We start from the raw sequence: 10,938 nt of genomic DNA on the forward strand, positions 1-10,938 counted from the left end.
ACTGGGTTTACCACAAGTACAAATACTAATTTATGAAGAAGCAGATCAGTGCAGTGGTAGCCCACAGGGTTCACGCCACACCCCACTCCCACACAACTAGAATGCCGGGTTGCTGGAGGCCAGCAGCTGCCTGGATGCTTGGGATGTGCTAATGGAGGGAGAAACCGCTTAGTACAAGTATGTTCCAAATACTTCGTGGGACATACTTATACTAAAAGTATAAGTGAGTCATCTCACTTGATCCAAAACCTATTTTTAAACAGCTTTTTAAATTTAACAATATACCACGAACATCTTTCCACATCTGTAAATATAGATCTTCTTCATCATTTCCACTGGTTACCTAATGGTTCCCTTTACACATGAACCATAGCTGGGGTCCTGTAACTCTGGGACTCATGTCCTCTGTAGTACTTTGGTTTGAAGAGCAGAGGCCGGGAAGCCTCTCCAAGGGCTCACCCGGTAGTCGAGTTGAGTGATGTGAAGGCCTTCTTCAGACAGGGTGCCTCAGCATCTCAAAATGGCAGCTGTAGCTCCTCCAGGCTACAAGGCCTGTTCATGTGGAAAATGGAAAGAGTGAAGCAGAAAGAGATGGTACTTGTATAGGAAAAACATCTTTCCCAGGGACCTTCAACCTCCATCTAATTGATCTGAACTGTGTCACATGATGACCCTGGCTGCAAAGGGCAATAGGAAGGGAGTCTAATGCTGGACCTTCACTGACACTTCGTTTTTTGTTGTTGTTTGTTTGGTTTGGTTTGGTTTTTCTTTTTTGAGATGGAGTTTCACTCTTGTTACCCAGGCTGGAGTGCAATGGTGTGATCTTGGCTCGCTGCAACCTCCACCTCCAGGTTCAAGTGATTATCCTGTCTCAGCCTCCTGAGTAGCTGGGATTACAGGCACATGCCACCACGCCCTGCTAATTTGTGTGTTTTTAGTAGAGACAGGGTTTCACCACGTTGGCCAGGCTGGTCTCAAACTCCTGACCTCAGGTGATCCGCCCGCCTCAGCCTCCCAAAGTGCTAGGATTACAAGAGTGAGCCATCGCACGCGGCCTTCATTGACACTTTGAACAAAATTGGTATTCTGTTAGGGAGGATGAGGGAATGGGAATCGTATAGGCAATGGCAGTGTCAGTTACTGCACGACTTTTTTTTTTTTTTTTTTTTGATACAAGGTCTTGCTCTGTCGTTCAGGCTAGAGTGCAGTGGTACAATCACAGATCACCGCAGCCTCAACCGCCCAGGCTCCAAAAATCCCCCCACCTCAGCCTCCCTAGTAGATGAGACCATAGGTGCTTGCCACTATCACCCCTGCTGATTTTAAAATTTTTGGAAGAGATGGGTCTCCATATGTTGCCCAGGCTAGTCTCGAACTCCTGGACTCAAGCGATCCTCCGCGCCTCCAAAGTGCTGAGATTATAGGCATGAGCAACCATGCCTGATTTTGCAGGACTTTTTGATAAGGAAACATATTTTGGGAATAATTGGTAGGACTTTGTAGCTATATGATTACAAGAAAGAAACAAGAGAGAGGTGAAATATTAGTGAAATATCAGGAGGCTGAGGGACTGGCTGTGCAAATTAGAAAAAGGAGCTTGTTGGTGAGAAGTTGAGTTTGAGGTATTCCATTTGTGGCTGGCTTGTTTCCCCAGATGTAAATCAACTGCTTGAGGGCAGGACTGCCTCTGCCTGTCAGGGTCTCCCCACCATGCCTAGAACAGCTCTCAGACCAACCGGCAAACTCCTTTTACCTCAGATGAGGAAAGCAGGACTCAGAGAGATCCAGTGAATTACCCACCAACACATAGCTAGGAAGGGAATAGTCTGTGGATATGAACCCAGACCCTATGACTCCAAAGCCCAAGTTTTCCCCCAGCCCTACCCTATCTCAGTCTCCAGGTTTTCAGTGCAGGGCCACAATCCTCTTGAGGCCAGCTCAGGCACTACTCCCCTGTCTCAGCAGGCTCCCTCTCTCCTGACCACTTGTAGACCTTGGTCTCATGTGTGAAGACCATATTAATGGGCAGAAAAGGTCTTGAAAGGTGACTCATGTCTCTTTATTGTGGGAAACTTGGTGAGACCAAATATTGCAGTGAGTCCTTTTCTGAGGTGTTGAGGGGTATGTGACAAAGCTCACGTAGTTAGTCACAAGTCTCCACCCAGGCCTCTGGGGTCCCGTGTGATAAGAACCTGGGGTCTTACCCAGTTCCCACCCATGGTACCCCGGGAACTGACCCATTGCAAGTCAGGACCAGGCCCCAAAAAAATTCCTGTGTGAAATACTGCCTTCTGTATCTTCTTCAGAAAATCTTCACTTACGCTAAAGTCATAAAAATAGCCTCTATGTTTTTTTCTAGAACTTTTATAATTTTAACTTTGACATTTAGGTCTATGACTCATCTCAAATGAATGTATAATGTGAGTTGGGTTGAGGTTCTGTTTTTCAATATCAATTTCTTGAAAAGATTTTTCTTTTCCCATTGAATTGCTTTGGCATGTTGGTTGAATATCAATTGACTATGGGTCTGTTTGCGGACTCATTTTATCAACTACTACTGCAATAATAATAATATTATAATCATAATAAAGCAATCCAATTTTTTAAATGGGCAAAATATTTGAACAGGTAATTTGCAAAGGAAGATAAGAACAACCAAAACATTTGAAAACCTGCTCAACATCATAAATCACAAAGAAATTCCTTTTTTTGAGCTGCAGCCTCACTCTGTCGCCCAGGCTGGAGAGCAGTGGCATGATCTCGGCTCACTGCCACTTCTGTCTCCTGGGTTCAAGCAATTCTCCTGCCTCAGCCTCCTGAGTAGCTGGGATTACAGGCACATACCACCATACCTGGCTAATTTTTGTATTTTTAGTAGAGATGGGGTTTCACCATCTTGGTCCATGCTGGTCTTGAACTGCTGATATCAAGTGATCCACCCACCTCGGCCTCCCAAAGTGTTGGGATTACAGGCACAAGCCACCACTCCTGGCCAAGAAATTCTGTATTAAAACTCTACTGAGATGATGTCATCAACATGACAGTAGCCAAAAGGCAGAAAGAGCCCAGGTGTCCATTGACAAATAAATGGATAAACAAGCCAGTCATCATGGCTCAACCTCTAATCCCAGCACGTTGGGAGGCCAAGGTGGGAAGATGGCTTGAGGCCAGGAGTTTGAGGCCACCCTGAGCAACATAGTAGACCCCAGTTCTACAGAAAAATTTAAGAATTAGCTGGGCATAGTGGCATGTGCCTATAGTCCCAGCTACTCAGGAGGCTGAGGTGAGAGGATTGCTTGAGCCCAGGAGGTCAAGGCTGCAGTGAGCCAAGGTCATGCCACTGCACTCCAGCCTGGGTGACAGAGTGAGAGCCTATCTCTAAGAAAAATAAAAATAAAAATTTTTTAAAAGGCATAAACAAAATGTGCTGTACATATACAATGGAGATGGAGTACGATTCAGCCAAAAAAGGGAACACAGCTCTGATACATACAACATGAATGAACCTTGAAATAATTATGCCAACTGAAATAAGTCAAACACAAAAGGATAAACGTTGTATGATTCCAGTTACATAAAATTTCTAGAATAAGCAAATTCATAGGGACAGAAAGTAGATTAGAGGTTACCCAGGGCTGGAAGGAGTGGGAAATGAGGGACTTAGTGCCCATTGGTTACAGACTTTCCATTTGGTGTGATGAGAACGTTTTTGGAAATAGATAGTTCCAAATAGATGATTCTACAACTTTGTGAGTGTAATTAATGCCACTGGATTGTACATCTAAAATGGTTAAAATGGTTAATTTTGTTATTTATTTTTATTAGTATTATTTTTAATTGACAAATCATAATTTTATATATTTATGGAGTACAATGTGATGTTTTGATATATGAATACCACTTAGAATGATTAAATCAAGGTAATTAACATATCTATTACCTCCCCTATCAGTTTTTGTGGTACACATTTTATGTTATATGTATTTTACCACAATAGAAAAAAAAATTATTTTAAAAGGCTGTTCAAAGAAAATGAAAGAAGGAAGAATAAATAAGTAAATAAAAGATTGTTTGCAGAAGCTTTTTCATAAGAGCCAAAAATTAGACATAAACCAAATGTCCATCAACAGGTCAATGGATGAAGAAATTAAGGTAGAGCCATGCAATATTGTACACAACTTGGCAATAAAAAGGAATGAACTACTAATACATGCAATAAAATGAATAAATCTTAAAAAAAAAAAAAAGGAAGAAAAAGAAGCCAGACATGAAAGACTTCATTCTGTATGATTCCATTTATATGAAGTTCTTGAACAAGCAAAATTCATCTATGGCAAAAGAAATCAGAGAAATGGTAGGAGATGGAGGAAGATGTGAGGGTTATTGGGCTGGCACCGGGATTTTCTTAGGTAGTGAAAGTGTTCTATATCTTAATTAGCTTGTGAATTGTGTGAGTGTGCATCTATCAAAACTCTTCAAACTGGACATTTAAGATTTAAGTGGTTAGCTACATGTAAATTATATCTCAATTCTAAAATTATCCAAAATTTTCTTTTTTTTTTTTTTTTTTGAGATGGAGTTTTCCTCTTGTCGCCCAGTCTGGAGTGCAATGGCACGATCTCAGCTCACCGAAACCTCTGCCTCCAGGATTCAAGCTATTCTCCTGCCTCAGCCTCCCGGGTAGCTGGGATTACAGGCATGTGCCACCACGCCCGGCTAATTTTGTATTTTTAATTAGTAGAAATGGGGTTTCTCCATGTTGGTCAGGCTGGTCTAGAACTCCCCACCTCAGGTGATCCGCCCACCTCGGCCTCCCAAAGTGCTGGGATTACAAGCGTGAGCCACCGCGCCCAGACAAAAAAAAGTTACAATTTTATGACTCCCAATGAACAATATCAAATACTTCCCCAAAGGATAGTATCCATTTACAACACTGCCAACATTGTATGAGAGTTCCCTGAACTCTCACCAGCATTCAATATTATCACACTGTTTATTTTACAAATGTAATGAGTGAAAATCACACCTATTTTTATTTTCATTTCAATTACTACGAATTAAGTTTAATATTTTCCCAGGTATTTGTTTACATTTACATTTATTTTGAAATTGTCTTTTTATGGCCCCTGCCCAGTATCTATTGGACTCTACTATGTTTTTTAATTTGTAAGAATTCTTTATTAATAAATACATTAATGTTTTGATATATTTGCTACAAATATTTTGTCACTTCTTGATTGACTTTTAAATTTCCATAAGGTTCTTATGCATAGAAAGTTTTCATTTTCTATAATCAAATATGAATATTTATTTGTGACATCTTTTCTCAGTTTAGAAAGTTGTGATTGCCTCTTTTTCCCTAGAAAATAATTATATTTTTGCTAATTTTTGCAGTTAGACATATTTTTTAATGTGACACTTTAATCCTCTGGAACTGATTTTAGGAAGGTATGAGGTGGGATGAAAATGTATTCTTTTCAAATTGCTATTCTCTTAATCTAAAGGTATTGATTATATACTTTCCCCTCCTCTCCACTGATTTGAAATTGTTCTTTTATTGTATATTCAGTTATACATAATAAGATCAAATTCTGAGTTATCCATTCTAATTGACCCGGATATCTAGTGTTCTATTAACATTATCCAATCCTGCAGTTTTCTTCTTGATATTTTCCTTTGATATTCCTTTACTTTTAAATTGTACTTTGAGTAATATTTTATATACTATACTTTATATGCTAAAAGTATATATAAGGTATAATATTTATATACTAAATATTAAATATCTATTAAATGCTAAATATAAATTATTTTGACCAATATATCAGATTGTAATTTTCACTTTAAATTTTATTATAACTAAAAACTAATATGTAAAAAATTCACTTCTTTATAGTCACTCTTTCAGCCATGATCATAGTATAACTTTTTTTTTTTTTTTTTGGAGACAGAGTCTCTGTCTGTCGCCCAGGCTGGAGTGCAGTGGTGTGATCTCGGCTCACTGCAAGCTCCGCCTCCCAGGTTCACGCCATTCTCCTGCCTCAGCTTCCCAAGTAGCTAGGACTGCAGGCACCCGCCACCACGCCCAGCTAATTTTTTATATTTTTAGTAGAGACAGGGTTTCACCATGTTAGCCAGGATGGTCTTGATCTCCTGACCTCATGATCCACCCGCTTCAGCCTCCCAAAGTGCTGGGATTACAGGTGTGAGCCACCGTGCCCGGCTGTTTTTTGTTTGTTTGTGTGTGTGTTTTTTGAGATGGGTCTGGCTGTGTTGCCCAGGCTGGAGTGCAGTGGTGTGATCTCGGCTCAGTGCAACTTCCGCCTCCCGGGTTCAACTGATTCTTCTGCCTCAGACCCCTGAGTAGCTGGGATTACAGGCGCCCACCACCACACTTCACTAATTTTTGTATTTTTAATAGAGACTGGTTTTCACCATGTTGGCCAGACTGGTCTTGAACTCCTGGCCTCAAGTGATCTGCCCGCCTTGGCCTCCCAAAGTGCTGGGATTACAGGCGTGAGCCACCATGCCCAGCAGATCATAGTATGACTTTCTATTTTTTCCAAGTCATCTTTTTTCTCTCTCAATAAAGTTTTAGGAAGAGTTCTCCAGTGCAGGGGAGCTGAGCATCAGCCAACCTGGGACTCAGACCATGATGCTCCTGGGTGGCCAGGGAGTTGGCGGGGGTCGACGGGGGGCATGAGACTTCAGAGGGATGTCCAGCTGGGAGCAGATCCCTCTTCTGCTTTCTCCCCAACTTGTGCAAATGACTCAGAGCTTATTCACGTGACATTGTGATATAACAAAACAAAACGCCAGGGACTCAAAATGAGATAATTAAAGGCAGTAAAACAGAAATAAAATAGGGAGATAATCAGCCAAGAAAGACCCATGGGAGAAAGCAGATGATGGAAAATAAAGTGAAGCAGCATTTTATGGTATGTGTTTCACCAGACTTTCTGAAATTTAAAACACGATGGCCCTTTATTTAGAGAACTGCTCTTCTCAGCACCAGTCACAGCAAACAAGCAGTCCTTAGATGTTAACTGTCTGATTGCACTTGGGAAAATATTATTAAATAGCCTCACCCTAAGAATGAGAAGAAAATATACCTATCAAATTTTATGGAACATTTTTACATTTCACCAGCATCCATTGATCTCTTACTTTTGGTAAACATTTCCATTGTCTCCTATTTCAGGAATTCTGTACTTTCAGGCAGTAGGTTTACTAAATACCACATCTGCCTATTTACTCAAATGATATCCTTTACTTAAAGGCTTTTTGCATTATCCAGTTTTCCTGATAGTTTGTATAGATGATTGCCTGAATTTCTCGAAAACCACCAAATTTCCCTTAAGCATCAAAGTTATTTTTATTTCTTTGCAGTAATTTCAATTTAGATTTCAGTCCTTGCTTACGTTTTGGGAGACCCAGCCATCTGCCAAAGCCTGAAGGCACAGAATGTTTATTCTCATCAATGTCCTTTCTATGTCAGCATTCAGGGTTAGTGGCTGTCATTTTTCCTGATGATTTTATGGTTTTTATAACCTCTTTGTTACATGAGTTTAGGATAACTTTCTATATGAATGAGACTATCCTGTATCTTCTTCCCTTTCATCCCATTCTAGATATACTGTGAGCTCTAAAAAATTACACTTGCCCAAACTCACTGTTTTCTTGGTACCTGGTTGCCATTTGTACCACTTCAAGTAATCATCCTTTTTCTTAAGGTACAGATTCCAGCATTGAGATGAGTTCCCTGGTTGTACTTTGTCAATAGTTTTCTCATAGCTACAATGTATTGGTTTAATCGTCACAAGCTTAATTTAGGAGACGTCAAATTACCTGTGGATCCATTTGTCAACTGGAAATGCTGCTTCCTTCCATGTACAATTTATAATCTTGAAAATTTGCTCAATAAGAATCTGTTAATATGTTGCCATGTTAAAGTGAATTAAAATTTACAACTACAATAAGAATCATAATTTTATGATTGAAAAACGATGATGAGTCAGGATATATAAAAAACAAGCCGAAGCCTGAGGCAGTGGCACGCACCTGTAGTCCCAGCTTCTCGGGAAGCCCCGGAGTTTAAGAGCAACCTGGGCGACATATTGAGACCCAGTCTCAAACAAACAAACAAACAAACAAATGGACGAAAGCCTTTCCCCTCTAACTTTCCCATCTCTTCAGAATGTATCTTTTGGGGATATGGTATTATTTATTGAATAGTATTTTATTTTACAAACAAAATAATTCCAGCCAATCATGGTGACTCATGCCTGTAATCCCAGCACTTTGGGAGGCTGAAGTGGGATGATCACTCAAACCCTGGAGTTTGAGATCAGCCTGAGCAACACAGACCCCATCTCAAAAAAAGTTTTTAAATTTAAAAAATAACTCCAAGAACATTTGTTACGCCTGTTCAGGGACATTGTATATTATAAATATGAATTTGCTATGTAAATATAAAATTTACTGCCAACTTTATGATATAAACTTAAATGAACATTTTAATCAAATTGAAAAACAGAAAACAACTCCTGAGAAGCAGCTTGCCACCCAAAATATAAACATGAGTGAGAAAAGCAACACAAAGAAAAGCCTTGGGCAACTCTCTCATGCTCCAATTACCTTCCTTCTAGCTGGACTCCCTCAGGCTGAGAAATCACTTCCATTGTCCTTGACTGTATTAATTTTCTATTATTGTCACAGCAATTACCACAACCCTAATGGGTTAAAATAACACCCGTGTATTATCTGACAGTTCCGTCGGTCAGAAGACTGGGTGTGCTCAACTGGTGATCACAAGGCCAAAGTCAAGATGTGGGCTGGCTGGGCTCTAACCTGAAGGATCTGAGAAGAGTCTGTTTCTGGGTTCGTGCCACATTGTTGGCAGAGCTCAGTGCCGTGTGGTTGCAGGACTGAGATGCCCCTTTCCGTGCTGTTACCGGAGGGTCATTCTCAGCTCTAAAGGCTGCTGGTATCTCCAGGCTCATGGCCCTGTCCATCCCTTCGAAGCCAGCGATGGTGGCGTAAATCTTTCTCAGGCTTCCAGTCTCTCTGAAGGCCCCTCTGCCTCATTTTCCTGTCCCCCATTCCACTACACCCACACACACACACTCTTACATATACACGCAGACACACACACACACACACAGACACACTCACATAGACACACACTCATATAGACACACACATAGACACACACATACATAGGCACGCACACACACATATGCATGCACTCAAACACACTCTCACATACACACATACACTCACATACACACACACACTCTCGCAGACACATTCACATAGACACACTCGCATAAACGCACACTCATATAGACACACACTCTCGCATAGACACACTCTCACACAGAAACACATTCTCACATAGACACATACACTCACATAGACACACATACACACTCTCACATAGACACACACACGCTCTCTCTCTCACGTAGACACACAAGCCATTGCCTCCTCTGTCTTCTGCCTGGATCCCCAGTCCTTGCTTCAGCACCTACAGCTGGAGAGCCCCTTCTTTGCTTTCTCATTCATGCATTTATGATGAAAATTTGTGGGTTTTCCTTATGAACGTGTAAGGAAATATTTTACGTATTTTTGACATTTTTATGTACTTACGAAAAGCGTAAGAAGAAAGAATATAAGCCCCCACTAGTTCGTAGCCTCTCTCCTCAGAGGAAAGAAAAACTGTTAAAATTTTCTTTTTTGTATCTTTCCGTACAAGCATGTGTATATATGTTGCTCCATTTTAAATTACACAATGTAAAACATATTCAGAAATGCGCACGAAACAAAATGTACAGCTCAACGGTTTATCATCAAGCACACATCCACGTAACCACCCAGGTCAAGAACGCTGCCAGCTCCCCAGAAGCCCTATCATCTTCCCTCCCAGGGACCACCCCTTCCTCCTTCCCTACGGAGGACTTCATGGTAATTGTGTTCTTGTTTTTCTTTAGAGTTTTACCACCTGAGCACATACTCTTAAACTCTATAGCTGTTTTCTCTGGTTGGTTGGTTGGTTAGTTAGTTGGTTTTGAGCTGGAGTTTCGCTCTTGTTGCCCAGGCTGGAGTGCAATGGCGCGATCTCGGCTCACTGCAACCTCCACCTCCCAGGTTCAAACGATTCTCTTGCCTCAGTCTCCTAACTAGCTGGGATTACAAGCGCACACCACCACACCCAGCTAATTTTTGTATTTTTAGTGGAGACAGAGTTTCACCATGTTGGTCAGGCTGGCCTTGAACTCCTGACCTCGGGTGATCCACCCGCCTCAGCCTCCCAAAGTGCTAGAATTATAGGCATGAGCCACCATGCCAGGCCTGTTTTCTCTGTTTTTGAAGTGTATATAAATGGAACCGTACAGAATGATTGTTGCATCTGACGTCTTTTGATCAGCATTCATGTGTGAGATGGTCCATGTTGTCGTATCTTTGAGCAGTCTGTCCTTTCTACTGCTGAGCAGTATTCCATCATATGGATATTCCACAGCTTATCCATTGTCTTATCCATGGATATGTGGGGTGTTATCAGTTTTGACCTACTTACCTTCCTTTTTTCCAAATTTATTAAGGTACACTCATATGCACACATTTAAAGTGTATCACTTTACCAGTTCTGACACATGTACACACCCATAAAACCATCATAGCAGTCAAGACAGTGAACACATCCATCAGCCCAAAAAGTGTCCCTGTGCCCCTTTGGATAGATGGATGGGTAAGTGGATGGATGGATGATGGAATGGACAGAAGGATGAGGTCAGTCTGCAAGGAAGAAACAAGAAAGAAAATCTAGATGATGGGTGAATGGATGGATGATTGGAAACAGCTCCCACATGCCATAGTTTTTGCTCATCATTTTGGATACATACCCCGGGTGGATACATACCCCGGGATGCCCTTTAT

At 41.0% G+C, this 10,938-nt stretch overlaps 1 pseudogene; it reads left to right on the top strand.

Moving 5' to 3' along the window:
* The first annotated feature begins 6,976 nt into the window (after positions 1 to 6,976).
* LOC100425193 (putative G-protein coupled receptor 160) lies at positions 6,977 to 8,049 on the top strand (annotated as a pseudogene).
* The last annotated feature ends 2,889 nt before the right edge of the window (positions 8,050 to 10,938 follow it).

Source organism: Macaca mulatta, chromosome 13 (assembly GCF_049350105.2).
Source record: "Macaca mulatta isolate MMU2019108-1 chromosome 13, T2T-MMU8v2.0, whole genome shotgun sequence".
NCBI lineage: Eukaryota > Metazoa > Chordata > Mammalia > Primates > Cercopithecidae > Macaca > Macaca mulatta.